Source organism: Somniosus microcephalus, chromosome 3, assembly GCF_052327205.1.
Source record: "Somniosus microcephalus isolate GS21.2 chromosome 3, FLI_Smic_1.0, whole genome shotgun sequence".
In the NCBI taxonomy this organism is placed as follows: domain Eukaryota; kingdom Metazoa; phylum Chordata; class Chondrichthyes; order Squaliformes; family Somniosidae; genus Somniosus; species Somniosus microcephalus.
The window spans coordinates 356052609-356080107 of NC_140989.1; the positions used below are offsets into that span (position 1 = coordinate 356052609).

At 49.1% G+C, this 27499-nt stretch overlaps 1 protein-coding gene across 4 annotated transcripts in view; it reads right to left on the reverse strand.

The window, feature by feature from the left end:
• zzz3 (zinc finger, ZZ-type containing 3) overlaps window positions 1–25687 on the reverse strand; it is a 153894-nt gene extending 128207 nt beyond the window's left edge. For 3 of the 4 annotated variants that reach the window (XM_085983457.1, XM_085983453.1, XM_085983454.1), the window contains exon 1: window positions 25551–25687. The gene's annotated coding sequence lies outside the window, so the exon portion shown is untranslated. Of the gene's footprint in view, window positions 1–23995; window positions 24245–25550 lie in introns of those variants that run through there. The other variant, XM_085983455.1, reaches the window with a different exon arrangement.
• Window positions 25688–27499: the final 1812 nt, after the last annotated feature.

A 27499-nucleotide genomic window follows, 5' to 3' on the forward strand; every position in this document is an offset into this window, starting at 1 on the left:
TTAAAACTTTTTTCCACAGGTTTATTATTTTTAAATACTTTAAAGAAAGGTAAGTTTATTTTTAGCCCCGTTAGAAAATGTAATTAATTTTTTCAAAAATTTAAATTATTGTTTAAAATCGTTATTTCATGTAATTTATAGTTTATTTTTAAAATGTGAGTTTTTAAAAATTTATTTGAAGATTTAGTGATGTTTTGGGTCTTGTAGTATTTATAGGTTTGACAGGTACTTATGAATGAAGCATTCCCTGCTACCATTGGCTCCCCATGGCCCACGTGATCCCAGGAGACTCATCGAACTAACTGCGCCCCTGGGATACGCAAGCACTGCGCGCCGGCAGTTGGAGGAGGCCCCGGATCGGAATCCCACGGGGGCCCACAGCTCAACGGCCGGCGCGCTAGGTAAGTGCAGGTCGGGGGCTTGCACCCGCGGGAAGCCTCCGACCCGAATTTCTGGGCCCATGAATACAGTACAGATGGGGTGGGGACTGGCCCATGAGCAGGTGAGTGCAGTCACCCAAATTCTGATTGTTCCTGACACATGACAGAACAATTTTTAAGTTACACTGAGAGAATGCAGATTACAGTGTCAGCTGTGGCTCAGTGGGCAGCACCCTCACCTGAGTCAGAAGGTTGTGGGTTCAAGTCCCACTCCAGAGACTTGAACACGAAAATCTAGGCTGACACGCCAGTGCAGTACTGAGAAAGTGCTGCACTGTCGGAGGTGTCATTTTTCGGATGAGACAATAAACTGAGGCCCCATCTGCGCTCTCAGGTGGACGTAAAAGATCCCATGGCACTATATTGAAGAAGAGCAGGGGAGTTATCCCTGGTGTCCTGGCCAATATTTATCCCTCAATCAACATAATTAAAACAGATTATCTGGTCATTATCACATTGCTGTTTGTGGGAGCTTGCTGTGCGCAAATTGGCTGCCCCATTTCCTACAGTGCAACAGTGACTACACTGGCTGTAAAGCACCTTGGGACATCCGGTGGTCCTGAAAGGCATTATATAAATGCAAGCCTTTCTTTTTTTTCTTTATTAATGACCAAATTAAAACTGGGAACGCAGTGGGTCAACCTTGCTGAACTGTTAAAATATTGGACATATAAAGTACTCTTAAGTGTTGAGACTCTTGGAATTAATCCCTTATTAAAAGCAAGACTTCTTTTCGGTTAGAAAACACATTGCACCATTTCTGCTAACCCAGTAGGTCTCAACAGCCAGTTATTCTACACCACAATCTGTAACCTCATGGCCCGGCATATCCCTCACTCTACTATTACCATCAAGCCAGGGGACCAACCCTGGTTCAATGAGGAGTGTAGAGGAGCATGCCAGGAGCAGCAGCAGGCGTACCTAAAAATGAGGTGTCAACCTGGTGAAGCTACAATGCAGGATTACATGCATGCCAAACAGCAGAAGCAGCATGCTATAGACAGGGCCAAACAATCCTACAACCAATGGGTCAAATCAAAGCTCTGCAGTCCTGCCACATCCAGTCGTGAATGGTGGTAGACAATTAAACAACTCCTCCTCCTCCCGAGGTCCCCACCATCACAGAAGCCAGTCTTCAGCCAATTCGATTCACTCCACGTGATCAAGAAATGACTGAGCGCACCATACAGCAAAGGCTATGGGTCCCGCCAACATCCCGGCTGCAGCACTTAAGACTTGTGCTACAGAACTAGCCGCCCCTCTAGCCAAGCTGTTCCAGTACAGTTACAACACTGGCATCTACCCAACAATGTGGAAAAGTGCTCAGGTGTGTCCTCTGTCCACAAAAAGGACAAATCCAATCCGACCAATTACCGCTCCATCAGTCTACTCTCAAATCACCAATCTGCTCACCAATGCTCAGTTTGAGTTCCACTAGGTCCACTTGGCTCCAGACCTCATTACGGCGTTGGTCCAAACATGGACCTGAATTCCACAGGTGAGGTGAGAGTGACTGCCCTTGATATCAAGGCAGCATTTGACTGAGTGTGGCTTCAAGGAGCCTTAGTAAAACTGAAGTCAATGGGAACCAGGGAGAAAACTCTCCACTGGCTGGAGTCATACCTAGCACAAAGAAAGATGGTTGTGGTGGTTGGAGGTCAATCATCACAGCCCCAGGACATCACTGCAGGAGTTCCTCAGGGCAGTGTCCTAGGCCCAACCACCTTCAGCTGCTTCATCAATTACCTTTCCTCCATCATAAAGTCAGAATTGGGGATATTCGCTGATGATTGCAGTGTTCAGTTTCATTCGCAACTCCTCAGATAATAACGCAATCCATGTCTGCATGCAGCAAGACCTGGGCAACATTCAGGCTTGGGTTGATAGGTGGAAAGTAACATTCACGCCACACCAGGCAATGACTATCTCTAACAAGAGAAAGTCTAACCACCTCCCCTTGACATTCAACGACATTGCCGAATCAATGACATCGTCGAATCCCCCACCATCAACATCCGGGCGGGGGGGAGGTGTCACCATTGACCAGAAACTTAATTGGACCAGCCTCATAAATACTGTGGCTATAAGAGCAGGTCAGAGGCTAGGTAGTCTGTGGCATGTGACGCACCTGACTCCCCAAAGCCTTTCCACCATCTACAAGGCACAAGTCAGGAGTGTGATGGAATACTCTCCACTTGCCTGGATGAGTACAGCTCCAACAACACTGAAGAAGCTCAACACCATCCAGCACAAAGCAGCCCACTTGATTGGCTCTTCATCCACCACCTTAAACATTCATTCCCTCCACCAGCAGCGCATCATGGCTGCAGTGTGTACCATCTACAAGATGCACTGCAGCAATTCGCCAAGGCTTCTTCAACAGCACCTCCCAAACCCGAGACCTCCACCACCTAGGAGGACAAGAGCAGCAGGTGCATGGGAACACCACCAGCTCCAAGTTCCCCTCGAAGTCACACACCATCCTGACTTGGAAATATATCGCCATTCCTTCATTGTCACTGGGTCAAAATCCTGCAACTCCCTACCTAACAGCACTGGGAGTACCTTCACCACACGGTCTGCAGCGGTTCAAGAAGGCAGCTCACTACCAATTTCTCAAGGGCAATTAGGGATGGGCAATAAATGCTGGCCTTGCCAGCGACGCCCACATCCCAGGAATTATTTTTTTTTAAATCAATGAAAACGACTCACATACCATATTTAGAGAAAGGAACCTTCAACGAACCAGTGACCTTTTCATCTAACCCATAAATCAGACATAAAAGTTTTTTTTTTAATTGTAGCCATCTCACAACATACTCTGGTTTTCTTTCAACTTTTTTCAAATGACTTCCTATTGCTGAAAGCTATGTGGACAATCCTCCCTCAAAAAACCTCTTTAAAATGCTGATTCACTCACGGAATTTAAATACCCCTTTCCATGCTCAATGAGATTTAGCAATATACTGTGGCAATTGCTAATAATTGTAAACCATACTGCGATATTTAATTGCTTAGAGCTAAAAATTTAGCGATATTCCTCCCTTATATTAAACTGGAATATGTGACATTGTGAACACAACCAAGCTGGAATTTCACTACTTGCACACTATCAAATTTGGGACTGTGGTCTTCTGCCTTCAATGCTCGCCATCAGCCATAACTGTAATCTTTGTCCGAAACCCCAAAAACTCCTTTAGTCATAACTACCATCAACCAAAGCATCAATTCAGATACAACTGGCCTTAAAAACCCCCATGGCTGGTGAAAGGAATAAAATAGGCAGAGATCCCACTTATGATCACTATCTAGTAACTCTTGCTGGAAAGTGCATGTGTGCAAACTTTGGGTGAAGGCAGGTCAAACTTGTCACTGATGCCCTACACAATCAGTTTGCCCACATTCCGGCCTAACACACGAAGAATGGCCACTTGGAGAGATGCTGGAGGGTAGTCCTTCCTAGACCTTCAAGAGGGGTGGAAATAAGTACAAAAAAAAATTACTGCAGGATTGTTGACCCAATTTGTATTTTCACTAATTGCATTTATAGAGCGCCTTTAACATAGTAAAATGTCCCAAGGCGCTTCACAGGAGCGTTGTCAGACAAAATTTGACACCGAGCCACATAAGGAGCTATTAGGACAGATGACCTAAAGCCTGGTGTGGTAAACCACTTTTATCGTTCACTATCGTTACACTATAGTTATCACTGTTATATTGTTACTCTATGGTTATCACTGTTCACACTGTTGTATCACTATACGAGGTCGCCTCTTGTCACGCTGCTATACCTGGGCTGACCACTGCTGACTCCGCCCATGACTCCACCTACCTGCCCAGGTATAAAGGTAGTCGACTGGCTGGCATTCCTCCTTGTTGTATCCGATCACCCACGAGGGTGGGCTCTGTTATTTAGCCAATAAAAACCTATAGTTACTTTCTTAACTCGTCGCTTTTCATTGGATGAATTGATAGGTATATCAATTTTATTGGCTAAATTTTAAAATGTCGACACTTGAGCAGTCAAACGACCAGCCAAACGACCAGCCAGACGCCCAGCTACAACAGCCACAGCAGCCGGCCTGGCTGCGAGCCCTCAGACCACCGTACCTGGACCTAAACCCACAGGCAGCAAACTCAGCCCTCGACTTCGAACACTGGCTGAGCTGCTTCGAAGCCTACCTGGGAGAATCCGGCGTGCCTCAGAAATCCATGCTAAGAGTTCTGAACGCCCAAGTGAGCCCTAAAGTATTCGCACTCATCCGGGACCTTAAAACATACGAGGACGCCATCAACCGGCTGAAAAGACAGTACCAAACCCCGGTAAATTCCATGTATGCCAGACACCTCCTAAGATCCCGCCCGCAACAGCCAGGAGAGCCCGTGGAGGAATTTTTACGGGTGCTACAAGCACTCGGCAGAGACTGTAACTTTAAAGCGGTAACGGCGGCAGAAAATACTGAAGACAACGTCCGCGATGCCTTCGTGAAAGGCCTGCGGTCCGACTACTCACGGCAAAGACTACTGGAAGCAAGGGACCTCGACCTGGACAAAGCTGCAGCCCTCGCTCTCGCTCTAGAGGTGGCCCATCGGGACCTCGAGGCATACTCAAGGTACTGTAACTCGCGACCCTGGGGCTTGGGACCGACCCCGACCGCGATACCCCCCGCAGCAACCCCCCTGGGACCTACCTCAGCGTCGGCGTCCCGGACCCGATCGAGACCGCCACCCCCGGTACCGGCTCCGACATCGGACCCCCGCGATCGGGCCGCCGGCTGCTTCTTCTGCGGCCAGGCGAAACACCCGAGGTTGCGCTGCCCAGCCAGGAACTCTACCTGCTCAAACTGCATGAAGAAAGGCCACTTCGCTAAGGCCTGCAGAGGTGGACCATCAGAGGCCAGCAGTGCCTCATGCGAGCTGTGGGGGCGGCCATCTTCCTTCAAGGCAACAGAGGCCAGCATCCCCACATGTGAGTCATGGGGGCGGCCATCTTTGATACAGGCAACCGACACCAGCAGTGCCTCATGTGAGTTATGGGGGCAGCCATCTTCTCCGCCATTTTGTCCAACCTCGTGGGAGACGCCATTTTACCCACCACGCCCGACCGCCACCGTGCCTCTAGACCCGACTACCGCCTCAACCGCAGACTACAACAACTCGCTCAGCTATACACTAGCCTCCATCACACTGGACCAGGCCCGCCCGCATCACCTGTCCAAGTCGATGATGGACATCAAAGTAAACGGCCATGCCACGACCTGCCTGTTCGACAGCGGAAGCACGGAGAGCTTCATCCACCCAGACACGGTGAGCCACTACTCCCTCCCTGTCCTGCCAACGCGCAACCGGATCTCGATGGCATCGAGGTCACACGCCACAGACATCAGCGGCTACTGTGTTGTGACCCTGTCGGTTAAGGGTACGGAGTATAAAAATTTTAAACTCCCCGTCCTGCCCCAGCTATGCGCTGCCGTCCTACTAGGCCTAGACTTCCAATCCCACCTCCAAAGCGTCACGCTAGCATACGGCGGACCCCTCCCCCCACTCACAGTCGACAACCAGCAGATTTTAAACCGCCCACCGCGTAACACCTGCGGCCTATCCACCCTCAAGGTCCCGCCACCTTCCCTGTTCGCTAACTTCACCCCCGACTGCAAACCCGTCGCTACCAAGAGCAGGCGGTACAGCGCCGGGGACAGAGCTTTCATTAGCTCTGAGGTGCAGCGTCTCCTGAAGGAGGGCATCATCGAGGGGAGCACCAGCCCCTGGCGTGCCCAGGTCGTGGTCGTTAAGACCGGCAATAAAAACCGCCTGGTCATCGACTACAGCCAGACCATAAACAGGTACACCCAGCTGGACGCATACCCCCTTCCCCGCATATCTGATATGGTCAATCAGATTGCGCAGTACCGGGTATTCTCCACCATCGACCTTAAGTCGGCCTATCACCAACTCCCTATCCGCCCTGAGGACCGCCAGTATGCAGCCTTCGAGGCGAACGGCCGCCTCTACCACTTCCTTAGGGTTCCCTTCGGCGTCACCAACGGGGTTTCGGTCTTCCAAAGGGAGATGGACCGGATGGTTGACCAGAACGGGCTGCACGCCACATTCCCCTATCTAGATAACGTCACCATCTGCGGCCGCGACCGGCAGGACCACGATGTTAATCTGGAGAGATTCCTCCGTACGGCCCAACGGCTGAACCTCACCTACAATAAGGATAAATGTGCGTTTAACACCTCGCGCCTTGCCATCCTCGGCTGTGTAGTAGAGAACGGAGTCATCGGCCCCGACCCCGAAAGAATGCGCCCCCTCATGGAGCTACCCCTCCCCCACTGTCCAAAGGCACTGAAGAGAACCCTGGGGCTCTTCGCCTACTATGCCCAATGGGTGCCCAATTATGCGGACAAAGCCAGACCCCTCATGAAGTCCACATCCTTCCCCCTTACGGAGGAAGCGTGCGCAGCCTTCTCCCGCATTAAGGGAGACATTGCCAAGGCCACAATGCACGCAGTGGATGAGTCCATCCCCTTCCAAGTCGAGAGCGATGCATCCGACTTCGCCCTAGCCGCCACCCTTAACCAGGAGGGGAGACCGGTGGCCTTCTTCTCAAGGACCCTACAGGGCCCTGAGATCCGACACTCGTCGGTCGAGAAGGAGGCCCAGGCGATTGTGGAGGCGGTACGACGCTGGAGGCACTACCTGGCAGGCAAACGATTTACCCTCCTTACCGACCAACGTTCGGTCGCTTTTATGTTTAATAACAAGCTGAGGGGCAAAATCAAGAATGACAAGATCTTGAGGTGGAGAATCGAGCTCTCCACCTATGATTATGATATCTTGTACCGGCCAGGTAAGCTGAACGAACCCCCCGATGCTCTGTCACGAATTACATGCGCCAGCGCGCAAAGTGATAGACTTCAGACCCTCCACAACGACCTCTGCCACCCCGGGGTCACCAGGCTTTACCACTTCATTAAGGCCCGCAACCTGCCCTACTCCATCGAGGAGGTCAGGACCATGACCAGGAACTGCCAGACCTGTGCCGAGTGCAAACCGCACTTCTTTAGGCCGGACAGAGCAAGCCTGATCAAGGCCACCCGCCCCTTCGAGCGCCTGAGCATCGACTTTAAGGGGCCCCTCCCGTCCTCTGACCGTAATGTGTACTTCCTCAACATTGTTGATGAGTACTCCCGTTTCCCCTTTGCCTTCCCCTGCCCAGACATGACCAGTACCACGGTCATTAAATGCCTGAACGACCTCTTCGCCTTGTTCGGGTTCCCAAACTGTATACATAGTGACCGGGGCTCCTCCTTCATGAGCGAGGAACTCCGTCAGTTCCTACTAGCGAGAGGTATTGCTGCAGTCTCATAATCTGAAGGTCGTGAGTTCGATCCTCACACGGGGCACTAGTTTTACAAGAAGCTGAATTTACAACAGCAGGTGTTGCAAAACATTTCTGGGGCAATCCCTGACTCTTTGTGCCTTCAGGTTTAATCTTCTGTCCGGCGCTCAGTGATTACTTAACATGCAGGGGCAAAGGTTCTGATCGTTCTGTGATGTTTTAGGGCGGCACGGTGGCATAGTGGTTAGCACTGTTGCCTCACAGCGCCAGGGACCCGGGTTCGAATCCGGCCTCGGGCGACTGTCTGTGTGGAGTTTGCACATTCTCCCCGTGTTTGCATGGGTTTTCTCCGGGTGCCCCGGTTTCCTCCCACAGTCCAAAGATGTGCGGGTTAGGTTGATTGGCTATGATAAATTGACCCTTAGTGTTCGGGGGGTTACAGGGATAGGGTGGGATATGTGTTGGTGTAGGGGTTACGGTGATCGGGTGGGATATGTGTCGGTGCAGGCTCGATGGGCTGAAATGGCCTCTATCTGCACTGTGGGGATTCTGTGATTCTGTGATACAACCCCCGAGGGAACGGCCAGGTGGAAAGAGAGAACTCGACGGTATGGAAGGCCGTCCTCTTAGCCTTAAAGTCTAAGGGCCTCCCAACCTCCCGCTGACAGGAAGTCCTCCCGGCAGCGCTGCATTCCACCCGGTCACTACTTTGCACTGCCATCAACGCCACCCCCCATGAACGAATGTTTGCTTTCCCCAGGAAGTCGACTACGGGAACCACGCTACCAACCTGGCTGACCTCTCCGGGGCCCGTCTTGCTGCGAAAGCATGTGAGGGCCCATAAAACGGACCCCCTGGTCGAGAGGGTGGACCTCCTGCACGCCAACCCCCAGTACGCCTATGTGGCATACCCAGACGGGCGGGAGGACACAGTCTCCTTACGAGACCTCGCACCCTCGGGCACTCCGGAGACACCACCTTCACCCCCCCCCACCACCCCCCCAATTCCAGCCCAGGTAGACGGCATGCCGGAACCCCACGAGCCTTCGCCGACCACGCAGACACCAGCATTAACACCGGATAATGCAACACCGCCGCTGCGACGATCAGAAAGGCTTACGAGGCCTCCGGACAGACTGACATACCAGAACTGGTAGTACACTTCACCCCGCCGGACTCAAATCTAAACAAGGGGTGAATGTGGTAAACCACTTTTATCGTTCACTATCGTTACACTATAGTTATCACTGTTATATCGTTACTCTATGGTTATCACTGTTCACACTGTTGTATCACTATACGAGGTCGCCTCTTGTCACGCTGCTATACCTGGGCTGACCACTGCTGACTCCGTCCATGACTCCACCTACCTGCCCAGGTATAAAGGTAGTCGACTGGCTGGCATTCCTCCTTGTTGTATCCGATCACCCACGAGGGTGGGCTCTGTTATTTAGCCAATAAAAACCTATAGTTACTTTCTTAACTCGTCGCTTTTCATTGGATGAATTGATAGGTATATCACCTGGTCAAAGAGGTAGGTCTTGAAAGGAGGAGAGGTGGGGAAGCGGAGGTGTTTAGAGTGGGAATTCCAGAGCTATGGGCCAAGATAGCTGAAGGTACGGCCGCCAATGGGATGCACAAGAGGCCAGAATTGGAGGGACGCAGATTTCGGGGACGATTCTAGGGCTGGAGATAGGGCGAGACTATTTAAATATTTGAACACAAGGATGTTAATTTTATATTTAAGGCTATGCTGGACCGGGAGCCAACGTAAGTCAACAAGCACAGGGGTGATGGGTGAACGGGACTTGTTGTGGGTTAGGATACAGGCAGCAGAGTTTTGGATAGAAACATAGAACAATAGGAGCAGGAGTCGGCCATTCGGCCCTTCAAGCCTGCTCCGCCATTCACTATGATCATGGCTGATCTTCTATCTCAGTACCATATTCCCGCTCTCTCCCCATACCCCTTGATGCCTTCTGTGTCTAGAAATTTATCTATCTCCTTCTTAAATATATTCAGTGACTTGGCCTCCACAGCCTTCTGTGGTAGAGAATTCCACAGGTTCACCACCTTCTGAGTGAAGACATTGGGCACTATGCTGAGTGGGCAGCACGGTGGCATAGTGGTTAGCACTGTTGCCTCACAGCGCCAGGGACCCGGGTTCGAATCCGGCCTCGGGTGACTGTCTGTGTGGAGTTTGCACATTCTCTCCGTGTTTGCGTGGGTTTTCTCCGGGTGCTCCGGTTTCCTCCCACAGTCCAAAGATGTGCGGGTTAGGTTGATTGGCTATGATAAATTGACCTTAGTGTTAGGGGGATTAAATACGTGGGGTTACAGGGATAGGGTGGGATATGTGTTCACAGAATCACAGAATCTACAGTGCAGATAGAGGCCATTTCGGCCCATCGAGCCTGCACCGACACATATCCCACCCTATCCCTGTAACCCCATGTATTTAATCCCCTAACACTAAGGGTCAATTTATCATAGCCAAATCAACCTAACCTGCACATCTTTGGACTGTGGGAGGAAACCGGAGCACCCGGAGGAAACCCACGCAGACACGGGGAGAATGTGCAAACTCCACACAGACAGTCACCCGAGGCCAGATTTGAACCCGGGTCCCTGGCGCTGTGAGGCAACAGTGCTAACCACTATGCCACCGTGTTGGTGTAGGGGTTACGGGGATTGGGTGGGATATGTGTCGGTGCAGGCTCGATGGGCCGAAATGGCCTCTATCTGCACTCTGCGGTTTCTGTGATTCTGTGATTTCTCCTCATCTCAGTCCTAAATGTCCTACCCCGTATCCTGAGGCTGTGACCCCTCGTTCTAGACCCCCCAGCCAGGGGAAACATCCTCCCTGCATCCAGTCTGTCTAGCCCATGTCAGAATTTTATCCGTTTCAATGAGATCCCCTCTCCTTCTTCTAAACTCTAGTGAATACAGGCCTAGTCGATGAACTGGCGTTTACCAAAAGTGGAAGATGAGAGGTCGGCCAGGAGAGCAGTGGAATAATTGAGTCTGGAAGTAACAAAATACATTGGTGGCCTGATCGCCCAGGATTCTCCAAGGCAGGATATGACTTTGTAATCACTGCTCCCCGCATTGCGAAGTTTCCGAACCTCATCCAGCTGCTCAGGGTGGAGGCTCGAAACCGCTCCACAGCATTGAGGAGAAAACGCAACAAAGAAAAATAGCTGTTGCAAATTTTTTTGTAGCACATTTGAGATCAGGTTATCTGTTTGTCTTTTAAAACATTATCAGAGGCAACAAGAGCGGGCTCAATTCCTGGTCTATGCCAAATTACAGCATTGCTGGCTGGGCAACAGTTGGAGCGCTGCAAATTGGACTCAAGTGTCCATGGGCGAGACAGCAGGGATAAAAGTGTGGGCTAAAGAGCAAGAGGAGGAAAAAGTGGGAGCTCCCATCCAGTGACCCCCCCCCCCGCCCCGTCACCCCCCCCCGCCCGCCGTCTCCCGCCCGCCCCATCACCCCCCCCACCCCGTTCCCCCCCGTCCCGTCCCCCCCCGCCCCGTCCCCCCCCACCCTGTCCCGTCACCCCCCCCCGCCCCGCCCCCCCTGTCCCGTCCCGTCCCCGCCCCGCCCCGTCCCCACGGAAAGAGAGGGCACACAAGGAAGACATCTCAGGCTTGGTTGCGATGCCTCCATGGTTTAATAGCTTCCCCAATTATGGTGTAGGCTCACATATGAAGAATGACCACTTGGACAAAGAACCAGATGACAGCTGCTGACATTTGTGGGTACATACTTCAGCATAACTGAGGCATTCGGGAAATAGAGAGATGCCTAGAGCCAAATCACCTTCAATTTCATCCTCACTCCCCCCTCCCCAAACATAACATAGAAGATAGGAGCAGGAATAGGCCATTCGGCCCCTCAAGCCTGCTCTGCCATTCAATGAGATCATGGCTGATCATCCAAACTCAGTACCCTGTCCCTGCTTTCTCCCCATATCCCTTGATCCCTTTAGCCTCAAGAAATATATCCAACTCCTTCTTGAATATATTTAATGAACAGGCCTCCACCGCCCTCTGTGGTAGAGAATTCCACAGGTTCACCACTCTCTGGGTGAAGAAATTCCTCCTCATCTCTGTCCTAAATGGCTTACCCCTTATCCTTAGACTGTGACCCCTGGTTCTGGACTCCCCCGCCATCGGGAACATCCTTCCTGCATCTAGTCTGTCCAGGCCTGACAGAATTTTATAGGTTTCGATGAGATCCCCTCTCAATCTTCTAAACTCCAGTGAGTATAAGCCCATTCGACACAATCTCTCCTCATACGTCGTACCTGCCATCCCAGGTATCAGCCTGGTGAATCTTCGCTGCACTCCTTCCATGGCAAGAACATCCTTCCTCAGATAAGGCGACCAAAACTGCACACAATACTCAAGGTGCGGTCTCACCAAGGCCCTGTACAATTGCAATAAGATTCGACAGGAGCAATGGCAGACAAATAAGTAAGCATATCAAGGGATATGGATCAAAGACAGTAAGTGGAGCCGAGTTGCAGATCAGCCGCGATCTAATTAAATGGCAGAACAAGCTCAATGGCGTTGAAAGAAACAAAGCTTTGCATTTCTATAGCGCCTTTCACGACCACAGGACGTCCCAAAGTGCTTTACAGCCAATGAAGTACTTTTGAAGTGTCGTCACTGTTGCAATGTCGAACCTAATGGCCTTCCTGTATGTTCCTAACAGCGTGTGGACCCCGCTACAACTTTTGGTGCCAACACCATTACATGCTCGTCCAACAAGTGTTGCGAGGCAAGATATATTAACATAAATTAATCTTGCTTCCCTTGGACACCCCTCCCTCCACCCACAATAACACTTAATTTCAAGCAGAGTGCAACAAAAATTGCAGAACTCTAGCTCAGTCAAAACATCTGGCAAACATATCCTTTGTCGAGAATTGAAACCCTGTGAGTTTTACTAGTGTTTGCGTCATTCTCATAATAGAACCAAAGAGGTTTACAGCACAGAAGGAGGCCAATCAGTCGATCGTGTGTGTGCCAGCTCTCTGCAACAGCTATCAAAAACTTAACGCTCTCCCCCGGCTTTCTGCCCACAGCCCTGCATTTTCTGTTTCAAATATTGATCTGTTCTTCTCTTGAACTATACAGTAAGCACTAGGTAAGTTTAGGATAATGGCACTTAGACGATTTAGGAAAAACTGTACTCAAGCAAATGCTCGTATTCAACATGTTTGTTGTGTGATACTTGTAATTAACTTATCTATTCATTAAATTTCTCCCATCACTGCTCACGAATGCCAGACTTGTAACCACCAGAACCCAGCTGCTTAAGACAGAGAGTAGCTGAGCCATAGCAACCAGAAATGTCCTTTCCCTACATTACAACAGTGACTTTACCTCAATAATACTTTATTGGCTGCAAAGCACTTTGTGACGTCCCGAGGTCGTGAAAGGCGCTATATAAAGGCAAGTTCTTTCTTTAAGTTCCTTCCCCCACTATGTGCCGAGCGAGCTGATCTCAGCAAGGTGCAGCAGCGCACGTGCTACAGTTGGCCACGGTACCTCTGCATTAGGTTGGGGAGAAGAAGAAAAAAGGCCAAGATTTCCACACTTCATCACTAACCAATAATCCGCGCTGGACGTACATGTGTGCAGGTGTTGGTGTGGAGACAGGCTTGGAATCAGCTAGGTTCCCCTCCCACACAAGTCATAGAATAGAAACATAGAAGATAGGAGCAGGAGTAGGCCATTCGGCCCCTCAAGCCCGCTCCGCCATTTAATGAGATCGTGGCTGATCATCCAATAGAATAGTACAGCACAGGAGGAGGCCACTTGGCCCATCAAGTCTGCGCCGGCTCTTTCTAACAGCAATCCAGCTAATCCTACTCCCCCGCTCTTTCCCCATATCTGCAATCTTTTCTCCTTCAAGTATTTATCAAATTCCCTTTTGAAGGCTACTATTCAATCTCTATCAGATAGAGCATTCCAAATCCTAACCATTCATTGCATACAAAAGTTTTTCCTCAAGGCACCTCTGGTTCTTTTGTCAATCACCTTAAATCTGTGCCCTCTGGTTAGCGACCATCACATAAACTATTGACATTCTGAAGCGAAGTTTCAGAATACACGCTGGCGGCAGGGAACCTTGATCCGCACGTATCAGAACATTGCGGCAAGTGCTGCCAGTGATGTGTCAATACGCACTGGCAGCAGGCGGGACCCCAGTTGCACCCAGACATTTGTCCCATCTGTCCAGGCTTATGCATAAAGAATGGCCACTGGAGCAAAGTAACAGAGAGAAACTGGTGGAGCTGTACCCCAGCAAGGAATCCAGGAGAGGAGAGAATATTGGCAGGAAAAGACACACCAGGACGACAAAAAAAACAGAAAAGGCTGGAAATACTCAGCCGGTCAGGCAGCATCTGTAGAGAGAGAAACAGAGTTAACGTTTCAGGTCGATGACCCTTCGTCGGAACTGAAACACCATATGACAGTCTGACATAGTCATACTCGCAGAATCATATCTCTCAGCCAATGTCCCAAACTCCGACATCACCATCCCTGGGTATATCCTGTCCGACCGGCAGGACAGACCCAACAGGGGTCGCGGCACAGTGGTATACAGTCAGGAAAGAATGGCCCTGGGAGTCCTCAACATTGACTCCAGACCCCATGAAGTCTCATGGCTTCAGGTCAAGCATGGGCAAGGAAACCTCCTGCTGATTACCACCTACCGCCCTCCCTCAGCTGATGAATCAGTACTCCTCCATGTTGAACACCACTTGGAAGAAGCACTGAGAGTAGCAAGGGCACAGAATGTACTCTGGGTGGGGGACTTCAATGTCCATCACCAAGAGTGGCTCGGTAGCACCACTACTGACCGAGTTGGCTGAGTCCTGAAGGACATAACTGCTAGCCTGGGCCTGTGACAGGTGGTAAGAGAACCAACACGAGGGAAAACCCGACTTGACCTCGTCCTCACCAATCTACCTGTCACAGATGCATCTGTCCATGACAGCATTGGCAGCAGTGACCACCGCACAGTCATTGTGGAGACAAAGTCCCGTCTTCACACTGAGAACACCCTCCATCGTGTTGTGTGGCAGTACCACCGTGCTAAATGGGATTGATTCAGAACAGATCTAGCAGCTCAAAACTGGGCATCCACGAGGCGCTGTGGGCCATCAGCAGCAGCAGAATTGTATTACACCACAATCTGTAACCACAGGGTCTGGCATATCCCTCACTCTACCATTAACATCAAGCCAGGGGACCAATCCTGGTTGAATAAGGAGTGTAGAGGAGCATGCCAGGAGCAGCACCAGGTGTACCTAAAAATGAGGTGCCAGCATGCATGCTAAAAAGCGGAAGCAGCATGCTATAGACAGAGCTAAGCGATCCCACAATCAACGGGTCAGATCAAAGCTCTGCAGTCCTGCCACATCCAGTCATGAATGGTGGTGGACCATTAAACAACTAACAGGATGAGGAGGCTCCATGAATATCCCCATCCTCAATGATGGTGGAGCCCAGCACGAGTGCAAAAGACAAGGCTGAAGCGTTTGCAACCATCTTCAGCCAGATGTGCCGAGTGGATGATCCATATCGGCCGACTCCTGAGGTCCCCACCATCACAGAAACCAGTCTTCAGCCAATTCGATTCACTCTACGTGATATCAATAAAGAGCTAAGCACACTGGATACAACAAAGGCTATGGGCCCCAACAACATCCCGGCTATCGTGCTGAAGACTTGTGCTCCAGAACTAGCCACACCACTAGCCAAGCTGTTCCAGTGCAGCTATAACACTGGCATCTATCCGACAATGTGGAAAACTGCCCAGGTATGTCCTGTCCACAAAAAGCAGGACAAATCCAATCCGGCCAAATACCGCCCCATCAGTCTACTCACAGTCATCGGCAAAGTGATGGAAGGTGTCGTCGACAGTGCTATCAAGCAGCACTTACTCACCAGTAACCTGCTCACATAGAAACATAGAAGATAGGAGCAGGAGTAGGCCATTCGGCCCCTCGAGCCTGCTTCGCCATTCAATGAGATCATGGCTGATCATCCAAATTCAGTACCCTGTCCCTGCCTTCTCCCCATATCCCTTGATCCCTTTAGCCTTAAGAAATATATCTAACTGATGCTTAATTTGGGTTCCACCAGGACCACTCGGCTCCAGACCTCATTACAGCCTTGGTCCAAACATGGCTAAAAGAGCTGAATTCCAGAGGTGAGGGGAGAGTGACTGTCCTCGACATCAAGGCAGCATTTGACCGAGTGTGGTTTCAAGGAGCACTAGTAAAACTGAAGTCAATGGAAATCGGGGAAAACTCTCCACTGGCTGGAGTCATGCCTGGCACAAAGGAAGCTGGTTGTGGTGGTTTGAGGTCAATGATCACAGCCCCAGGGCATCACTGCAGGAGTTTCTCAGGGCAGTGTCCTAGGCCCAACCATCTTCCGCTGCTTCATCAATGACCTTCCCTCCATCATAAAGGTCAGAAGTGGGGATGTTCACTGATGACTGCACAGTGTTCAGTGCCGTTCGCAACTCCTCAGATAATGAAGCAGTCCATGCCCGCATGCAGCAAGACCTGGATGACATTCAGGCTTGGGCTGATCAGTGGCAAGTAACATTCGCGCCACACAAGTGCCAGGCAATGACCATCTCCAACAAGCGAGAGTCGAACCACTGCCCCTTGACTTTCAATGGTATTACCATCGCCGAATCCCCCACCATCAATATCCTGGGGGATCACCATTGACCAGAAACTTAACTGGACCAGCCACATAAATACTGTGGCAACAAGAGCAGGTCAGACGCTGGGTATTCTGCGGCGAGTGTCTCACCTCCTGACTCCCCAAAGCCTTTCCACCATCTACAAGGCACAAGTAAGGAGTGTGATGGAATACTCTCCACTTGCCTGGCTGAGTGCAGCTCCAACAACACTCAAGAAGCTCGACACCATCCAGGACAAAGCAGCCCGCTTGATTGGCACCCCATTCACCACCTTAAACATTCACTCCCTCCACCACCAGCATACCGTGGCTGCAGTGTGTACCATCTACAAGATGCACTGCAGCAACTCGCCAAGGCTTCTTCGGCAGCACCTCCCAAACCCGAGACCTCCGCCACCTAGAAGGACAAGGGCAGCAGGCGCACGGGAACATCACCACCTCCAAATTCCCCTCCAAGTCACACACCATCCGGACTTGGAAGTATATCGCCGATCCTTCATTGTCGCTGGGTCAAAATAGTGGAAATTCCTAACGGCACTGTAGGAGTACCTTCACCACACGGACTGCAGCGGTTCAAGAAGGTGGCTCACCACCACTTTCTCAAAGGCAACTAGGGATGGGCAATAAATGATGGCCTTGCCAGCGACGCCCACATCCCATGAACAAATATTTTAAAAAGTCTGTAGAAACAATGGAGTTTTTGAGGATTAATTTTCATCCAGGCTCCTGAGAATCATTATAAAAATGTGAATACTTTGCTACAGATGGCACAGTAATATTATCTCTACCACCACCACCCCTGTGCTTTTTGACAAGACGCACGCAGAAAACACAACCCTCATGAGATTCGAAACCTGCAGAATCTAAGAAACAAACTGAACAGCAAGTCTCTTCAACAGCTTCAGAAATTTGGTGCAATCCAGCCCAAGTTCAGTAATTCAAAATGAAATTACTGATAACGCAAGAGACACGGAAAATCTACTTAGAATCATAGACATTTATGGCACAGGAGGAGGCCATTTGGCCCATCGTGTCTGCGCCGTCGCTAAAGAGCTATCCAGCCTAATCCCACTTTCCAGCTCTTGCTCCATAGCCGTAGAGTTTCTGCCTCGACTACTCTTTCGGGCAGCGAGTTCCAGGCCCCTACAACCCTCTGGGTGAAAAAAGTTCTCGACTCCCCTCTAATCTTTCTACCAATTACTTTAAAGCTATGCCACCTGGTTATTGACCTCTCTGCTAAGGGAAATAGGTGCTTCCTATCCACTCTACCTTGGCCCTTCATAATTTTATACACCTCAATCAAATCTCCCCTCAGCCTCTGCTGTTCCAAAGAAAATAACACCAGCCTAGCCAATCTTTCCTCATCGCTAAAATTCTCCAGTCCTGGCAACATCCTCTTAAGTCTCCTCTGTACCCTCTCCTGTGCAGTCACATCTTTCCTGCAATGTGGTGACCGGAACTGGTTAATAACAAAAGTAGCCAAGACAAAAAGTGCACGGTACTGTACACCAGCGTGATTCTGTCATCCACATCCTATTCTACAGAAGATGGATGAGTGCTTCTTGCTGCAACAAAAACTTCATTGTGTTATCACAAATATTTCAGTAAAGCATTATGGTGGGGGTGTGAAATGCTAATACCATGTTCACTTGAACTGTGGACTAACACACAGCAGGACAATTATAGATTTTCTCTTCCAAAGCTTAGGCTGTGTCTAAGAGAACATTTAACACTAGGTTGAAGTTCTGGTGGTTATAGCTCAGTCAACAGCAGTGGGTGCTATTTGAGGTGAATAAGAACATCACAACAGTAAAATATACCGACTTAGTCTGGAGTCCCCCAAGGACCTATCCTTGGCCCCCACCTATTTCTCATCTACATGCTGCCCCTCGAAGAGTTCATCCGAAAACACGTCATGTTCCACATTGGCAGCACGGTGGCATAGTGGTTAGCACTGTTGCCTCACAGCGCCAGGGACCCGGGTTCGAATCCGGCCTCGGGTGACTGTCTGTGTGGAGTTTGCATTCTCCCCGTGTTTGCGTGGGTTTCCTCCGGGTGCTCCGGTTTCCTCCCACAGTCCAAAGATGTGCGGGTTAGGATGATTGGCTATGATAAATTGACCCTTAGTGTTAGGGGGATTAAACACGTGGGGTTACGGGGATAGGGTGGGATATGTGTTGGTCTGTCTGTGATTCTGTGATGTACGCTGATGACACCCAGCTCTACCTCACCGCCACCTCTCTCGACCCCTCCACCGCCTCCGATTTGTCACACTGCTTGTCCGACATCCAGTATTGGATGAGCAGAGCTTTCCCCCAATTAAATATCGGGAAGACCGAAGCCGTTGTCTTTGATCCCTGCCGCAAACTCCGTTCCTTAGCCACTGACTCCATCCCTCACCCTGCCCACTGTCTGAGGCTGAACTAAATTGTTCTCAACCTTGGCGTCCTATTTGACTCTGAGCTGAATTTCCAACCCCATATCCTCTCCATCACCAAGACCGCTTACTTCCACCTCCGTAACATCACCCGTCTCCGCCCCTGCCTCAGCTCATCTGCTGCTGAAACCCTCACCCATGCCTTTGTTACCTCTAGATTAGATTATTCCAATCCTCTCCCGACCGGCCTCCCACCTTGCACCCTTCGTAAATTTGAGCTCATCCAAATCTCTGCTGCCCGTATCCTAACTCGCACCAAGCCCCGTTACCTATCACCCCTGTGCTCACTGCCCCATGTCCTAACTCGCACCAAGCCCCGTTACCTATCACCCCTGTGCTCACTGCCCCATGTCCTAACTCGCACCAAGCCCCGTTACCTATCACCCCTGTGCTCACTGCCCCGTATCCTAACTCGCACCAAGCCCCGTTACCTATCACCCCTGTGCTCACTGCCCCATGTCCTAACTCGCACCAAGCCCCGTTACCTATCACCCCTGTGCTCACTGCCCCATGTCCTAACTCGCACCAAGCCCCGTTACCTATCACCCCTGTGCTCAATGACCATATCCTAACTCGCACCAAGCCCCGTTACCTATCATCCCTGTGCTCACTGCCCCATGTCCTAACTAACTCGCACCAAGCCCCGTTACCTATCACCCCTGCGCTCACTGCCCCATGTCCTAACTCGCACCAAGCCCCGTTACCTATCACCCCTGTGCTCACTGCCCCGTATCCTAACTCGCACCAAGCCCCGTTACCTATCACCCCTGTGCTCACTGCCCCGTATCCTAACTCGCACCAAGCCCCGTTACCTATCACCCCTGTGCTCACTGCCCCGTATCCTAACTCGCACCAAGCCCCGTTACCTATCACCCCTGTGCTCACTGCCCCATGTCCTAACTCGCACCAAGCCCCGTTACCTATCACCCGTGCTCACTGCCCCGTATCCTAACTCGCACCAAGCCCCGTTACCTATCACCCCTGTGCTCACTGCCCCATGTCCTAACTCGCACCAAGCCCCGTTACCTATCACCCCTGTGCTCACTGCCCCATGTCCTAACTCGCACCAAGCCCCGTTACCTATCACCCCTGTGCTCACTGCCCCATGTCCTAACTCGCACCAAGCCCCGTTACCTATCACCCCTGTGCTCACTGCCCCGTATCCTAACTCGCACCAAGCCCCGTTACCTATCACCCCTGTGCTCACTGCCCCATGTCCTAACTCGCACCAAGCCCCGTTACCTATCACCCCTGTGCTCACTGCCCCATGTCCTAACTCGCACCAAGCCCCGTTACCTATCACCCCTGTGCTCACTGCCCCGTGTCCTAACTCGCACCAAGCCCCGTTACCTATCACCCGTGCTCACTGCCCCGTATCCTAACTCACACCAAGCCCCGTTACCTATCACCCCTGCGCTCACTGCCCCGTATCCTAACTCGCACCAAGCCCCGTTACCTATCACCCCTGTGCTCACTGACCCATGTCCTAACTCGCACCAAGCCCCGTTACCTATCACCCCTGTGCTCACTGCCCCGTGTCCTAACTCGCACCAAGCCCCGTTACCTATCACCCGTGCTCACTGCCCCGTATCCTAACTCACACCAAGCCCCGTTACCTATCACCCCTGCGCTCACTGCCCCGTATCCTAACTCGCACCAAGCCCCGTTACCTATCACCCCTGTGCTCACTGCCCCGTATCCTAACTCGCACCAAGCCCCGTTACCTATCACCCCTGTGCTCACTGCCCCATGTCCTAACTCGCACCAAGCCCCGTTACCTATCACCCCTGCGCTCACTGCCCCGTATCCTAACTCACACCAAGCCCCGTTACCTATCACCCCTGTGCTCACTGCCCCGTATCCTAACTCGCACCAAGCCCCGTTACCTATCACCCCTGTGCTCACTGCCCCATGTCCTAACTCGCACCAAGCCCCGTTACCTATCACCCCTGCGCTCACTGCCCCGTATCCTAACTCGCACCAAGCCCCGTTACCTATCACCCCTGTGCTCACTGCCCCGTATCCTAACTCGCACCAAGCCCCATTACCTATCACCCCTGTGCTCACTGCCCCGTATCCTAACTCGCACCAAGCCCCATTACCTATCACCCCTGTGCTCACTGACCCATGTCCTAACTCGCACCAAGCCCCGTTACCTATCACCCCTGCGCTCACTGCCCCATGTCCTAACTCGCACCAAGCCCCGTTACCTATCACCCCTGTGCTCACTGCCCCATGTCCTAACTCGCACCAAGCCCCGTTACCTATCACCCCTGTGCTCACTGCCCCATGTCCTAACTCGCACCAAGCCCCGTTACCTATCACCCCTGTGCTCACTGCCCCATGTCCTAACTCGCACCAAGCCCCGTTACCTATCACCCCTGTGCTCACTGCCCCATGTCCTAACTCGCACCAAGCCCCGTTACCTATCACCCCTGTGCTCACTGCCCCGTGTCCTAACTCGCACCAAGCCCCGTTACCTATCACCCCTGTGCTCACTGCCCCATATCCTAACTCGCACCAAGCCCCGTTACCTATCACCCCTGTGCTCACTGCCCCATGTCCTAACTCGCACCAAGCCCCGTTACCTATCACCCCTGTGCTCACTGACCATATCCTAACTCGCACCAAGCCCCGTTACCTATCACCCCTGTGCTCACTGACCCATGTCCTAACTCGCACCAAGCCCCGTTACCTATCACCCCTGTGCTCACTGCCCCATGTCCTAACTCGCACCAAGCCCTGTTACCTATCACCCCTGTGCTCACTGACCATATCCTAACTCGCACCAAGCCCCGTTACCTATCACCCCTGTGCTCACTGACCCATGTCCTAACTCGCACCAAGCCCTGTTACCTATCACCCCTGTGCTCACTGACCTACACTGGCTCCCAGTCCAGCAAATTCTCTTCCTCGTTTTCAAATCCCTCCATAACCTCGTCCCTCCCTATCTCTGTAACCTCCTCCAGCCCTACAACCAATTTTCCCATTAAGCCGTGTGGCCGTGCTGCCGTCAAGGTCCCACGCAGGCCGTTCACCGGCTTTTGTATGGGAAACGCCGCATCTGCACGGAAATTTAAATGAGCCGCGCACCGAAAAAAAGAGGGAACATTGTTTCTATCTCGGAGAGTTGTAGGCAAAGAAGATAGGAGCAGGAGTAGGCCATTCGGCCCCTCGAGCCTGCTTCACCATTCAATGAGATCATGGCTGATCATCCAAATTCAGTACCCTGTCTCTGCCTTCTCCCCATATCCCTTGATCCCTTTAGCCTTAAGAAATATATCTAACTCCTTCTTGAATATATTTAATGAATTGGCCTCAACTGCCTTCTGTGTTAAGAGAATTCCACAGGTTCACCACTCTCTGGGTGAAGAAATTCCTCCTCATCTCTGTCCTAAATGGCTTACCCCTTATCCTTAGACTGTGACCCCTGGTTCTGGGCTCCCCCGCCATAGGGAACATCCTTCCTGCATCTAGTCTGCCTAGTCCTGTTAGAATTTTATAAGTTTCAATGAGATCCCCTCTCAATCTTCTAAACTCCAGCGAGTACAAGCCTAATCGACCCAATCTCTCCTCATACGTCATTCCTGCCATCCCAGGTATCAGATCTCGGCAGTCCTCCAATTCTGGCCTCTTGTGCACCCCTGATTTTAATCGCTCAACCATTGGTGGCTGTGCCTTCAGCTGCCTGGGCCCTAAGCTCTGGGATTCCCTCCCTAAGCCTCACCGCCTCTCTCCTCCTTTAAGACGCTTGTTAAAACCTACCTCTTTGGCCAAGCTTTTGGTCACCTGTCCTAATATCTCCTTATGTGGCTCGGTGTCAAATTTGTTTTGATAATCGGTCCTGTGAAGCATCTCGCGACGTTTTACTACGTTAAAGATGCTATAGAAATACAAGTTGTTGTTGTTAAATGCAGATTTAATAGTTCCAATGCACTGCAAATATGTTAGAGATAACAAAGCAAAATTAAATGCTGCAACTCTAAATAGAAACACAATACGCTAGGAATTCGCAGCATCTGTCAGCTCCTAAATTGAGACGATATCAGTTTGGGTAAGGGCCTTCTACCATCCGAAACAATCACAGACTTCTTGCGTAACTCCAGTCTTTTCTTGACACAAAAAGCTCCTGACCACCATGGTTTTTACCTAGGCAACCAACATGTACTCCAACCGTAAAATGTAACCCAAACATGCAAATTCAGTCAGTACAGCTTTACTGGGTAACACGATAAACAAATTTTTAACTACAAAGTTGTGACAGGTTTCACGTTTCAGCATAGAATAAAATTAACTGATCATCCAAATCCCTGGTTGGAACAGTAGCAATATCTAGGCCAGAGGTGTCCAAGGTTTTGGGGCCTTCTTGGGCTGCATAGGTTGTGTACCACAGAGCCTAGGAGCCACATACATAGTTTTAATCCACAATCCTATAACTTGTATGGATCGCAAGTTTCTGATACTAACAGATCTTGAAGTTCTTGTTTAGAATTCATCGGCCAATGAGGAAACAACACCCAACAGTTTTTTCAAACTTCCAGATCCACAAAATTCAAACTCCATAACCCAACAAAGTAAAATGTGCACAAACAGGGCTGAGTTGCCTGTATCTTTAGAGCTAGGCTGCCAGGGTTCAGGGTTCCTAGTTTGGACAACCCTGATCCAGACATTTAGAGACAGGAACAGAACAGTATTAATCAAAACAGCAGGAACAAAAAAGATCAGTTACCCAGATAGTTATCTGCAGTATTATTTGGATACATAAAGTATCAGCCCGAAAATGAAGTAGTAACAAGTGATACTGTTACTGAAGTAGCAGGGAAGGTGACGTTACAATCGGATTTAAATCTATTACAACCTTCATTTTCATAATGCGAAAAAAAACGCGATTTGATTGTGCTGCTCGGTATTTTTAGACGCTCCTAAACTCATGGCCCAACCGAGTGCCTCGTCCACACACGTGGAAACTTCCACCTGTCTCCGACACACACAAAAAACGACTGTTGAAAAATATTTCCGATTGCAAACTGACCTTAAAATGACCAATCTCCCAACATGTGCGATGGACTGATTCGCTGCCGCGTTCAGTTGCACCCCCCCCCTCCTCCACACACACAAAAAAACAAAGTGCTAGAGACTTTAAAAAAAAACAAACATAACCTTCCCTGGGAGCAGGAGCTGCATCTGCCGAAACTGCACTAAGCACACGTGTTCCGCATATTTATCACCAAATAAAACGGGTTCCTTCGCCATAAAGTGCACACAAAGCAGAGACAGCGAGACACACTGGTCACTCAATCTACTGCAAGTAGAATGAATGCACCAGCTGGGTACTCCCGAGTGGAAAGGGAAGTTCCACACACACATATTGCAGATATACACATATACTTTACACAGATTTTAATACACGTGTGTGTATATATATACACACAAAAATCTATATAATGTACACTCAGATTATAATATATACATATGTATTCTCACACACACACTAATATATAAACCCACACAACTGAATATAATATATGAAATCATTTGAAATATGGCTGTTTCCTGGAAATAATAGTGAGCTGAAATCACACTGAGGGGAGTTTTTAAGATGTGCAGAAAACAGCAAAGAAGCAGATTCCAGTGACTGTATTTTCTCCCTCAGGGGGTGTCTTTATTATTTTTGGGGGAGGGAAGGGGAAGGGAAACTTGTGAAAATATTAAAAGTGATCCTGAGGAGGTGGGGCGGGGGAAAGAAAATCCCTCTTGGCTGAGTTAAAAGTTTTGGTGAATGGGCTGGGCTGGGGAAGGTGTAATCTTACACAGGGAGGGAGAGGCTGCTGAGAGCTATGCGCCGTGTTGTGTTTTGTTTTGTGCTGTGTTTGTTTCTTCCTCCAGACACCACCACCCCTTACCTACTAACAGGAAAGACGAGTAGGCCTCTCGGAGCCACGGAGCAATCCCCGGCCTCGCCTGATACACACACACACCAGCCCCTTGCGCCTCAGAGGGCTGAGAAACAAAAAAAATCTCCTGGGAGAAAACCAAACTGTGAAGGGAATAAAATGGTGGAGGAGGAGGGAAGATTAGCAGCAGCAATAAACAATAAAATAAAAACACCTCCTCAGCAGAGTTTTACTGAGGGATGGGAGGGGGGGTGTGGAAAGACTCTCCAGTTTAACTGAATCATTTGTGAAAAGAAAGTCCTTTATTATCCTCATCATTAAATTATAATTTAAGAGGGATTGATTTTTTTTTTTGAGAAACCCGACCGAGTGAGTGAGTGAGCGAGCGAGCCGCTGATTGAGGCAGGAGAGGAGGGGAGGGCCCGCCCGCCCCGAGCTGCCTGGGCCGGGCGGCGGCAGTCGCTCGCTCTCTCTCCCCACCCCCTCTCTCTCTGGCTCACACACACACAGCTTCTGCAGCAGCCGCCGCACGGCCCAGACCGTCTTTTGTTTATTTTGTTGTCGGGGCTTTCCATGTTTTGTGTGTGTGTGTGTGTGTGTGTGTGTATATATATATCTCTCGGATTCCTTCCCCTTTCTGCCCGCCGAGGGGGAGACGCGACCATGGCGGGAGGCCCCCCTTGGAAACCTTACCTCACTTCCGCAATGTTTTTTTGCAGCGCGCCCGGCCGCCATCTTGGCCCTGGCCATGCAGCCTCCCAGAATCCATTGGGGGCGGCCAGGCCTGGCTCGGCTCAGCCCCTGCAGGGCAACAGAGAGACACAGTCAGGCCAGGGTGAATGAACACTCGCTGCCAAGGCAGGGCATGCATTTCACACACACCCACTCCCAAATAAACACTCTTATGTTTTTTTAAAATATTGAATCTCCCCCCTACGCACAAATAATATATAATAAAATATGCATTACATGAATTTCCCCCCAAATAAACAATATATAAGTAGATATTAAAAATATTATTAATAACATGAATTCCCCAAATAAACAATATATATACAAATATTAATAACATGAATTCCCACAACAAACACATATATATATTTTAAATAGATATTAAAAATATTAATAATAGCATGAATTCCCCCAAATAAACAATATATATAAAAAAATATTAATAACATGAATTCCCACAACAAACATGTATATATTTTTTTAATAGATATTAAAAATATTATTAATAGCATGAATTCCCCCAAATAAACAATAGATATATTTTAAATATTATTAATAACATGAATTCCCCCAATAAACAATATATATAAAAAATATTAATAACATGAATTCCCACAACATGTATATATTTTTTAATAGATATTAAAAATATTATTAATAGCATGAATTCCCCCAAATAAACAATAGATATATTTAAAATATTATTAATAACATGAATTCCCCCAATAAACAATATATATAAAAAATATTAATAACATGAATTCCCACAACAAACATATATATATATTTTAAATAGATATTAAAAATATTATTAATAGTATGAATTCCCCCAAATAAACAATATATATATTAAAAATATAATTAATAGCATGAATTCCTGCAATAAATATATATATAAATATTAATAACATGAATTCCCCCAAATAAACAATATATATATATTTAACATATTATTAATAACATGAATTCCCCCAATTAAACAATATATAATATATATATATAATATATTAATTATTATTAATAACATGAATTTCATTGTGCTTCAAAAATGCCAGTAAATCCATAATTATTAAAAATGGACTTGCTCCTTTCGGTTTAAAATGTCCTGATCTTAAAATCACTCACTCATTTTAGTTTAAAATATTACTATATCACAATAATTGGGTTTTTTAAAAATAAAATTGTCTTACTCTTTAGCATCAAATTGTTTATTTTGATTTGACAAGTCACTATATGAAAATAAATGAAATAATTTTTGCTTATTTCAGCTTAAGATGTCTTTGTATTTTTTTTTAATGACTGGTTTTGATTTTAAAAGTTCATTGGAAATAATTCGAAACTAAAAACAAATAGCTGGAAATACACAACATGTCAATCAGCACCTTTCACAACCACCGGACGTCCCAAACGCTTTACAGCCAATGAAGTACTTTTGAAGTGTAGTCACTGTTGTAATGTGGGAAACGCAGCAGCCAATTTGCGCACAGCAAGCTCCCACATACAGCAATGTGATAATGACCAGATAATCTGTTTCAGTGATGTTGATTGAGGTAAAAAATATTGGCCAGGACACCAGGGATAACGCCCCTGCTCTTCTTCGAAATAGTGCCATGGGAACTTTTACATCCACCTGAGAGAGCAGACGGGGCCTCGGTTTAACGTCTCATCCAAAAGACAACACCCTCGACAGTGCAGCACTCCCTCAGCACTGCACTGGCGTGTCAGCCTAGATTTTTGTGCTCAAGTCTCTGGAGTGGGACGTGAACCCATAACTTTCTGATTCAGAGGCGAGAGGGTTACCAACTGAGCCACAGCTGACACTTTCTGTTAAAAAAACCCAACAGGCTTCATGATAATTACTGAAATGACTCGCTCTAAATATCAGTATATATTTTTTTTAAATATTTACA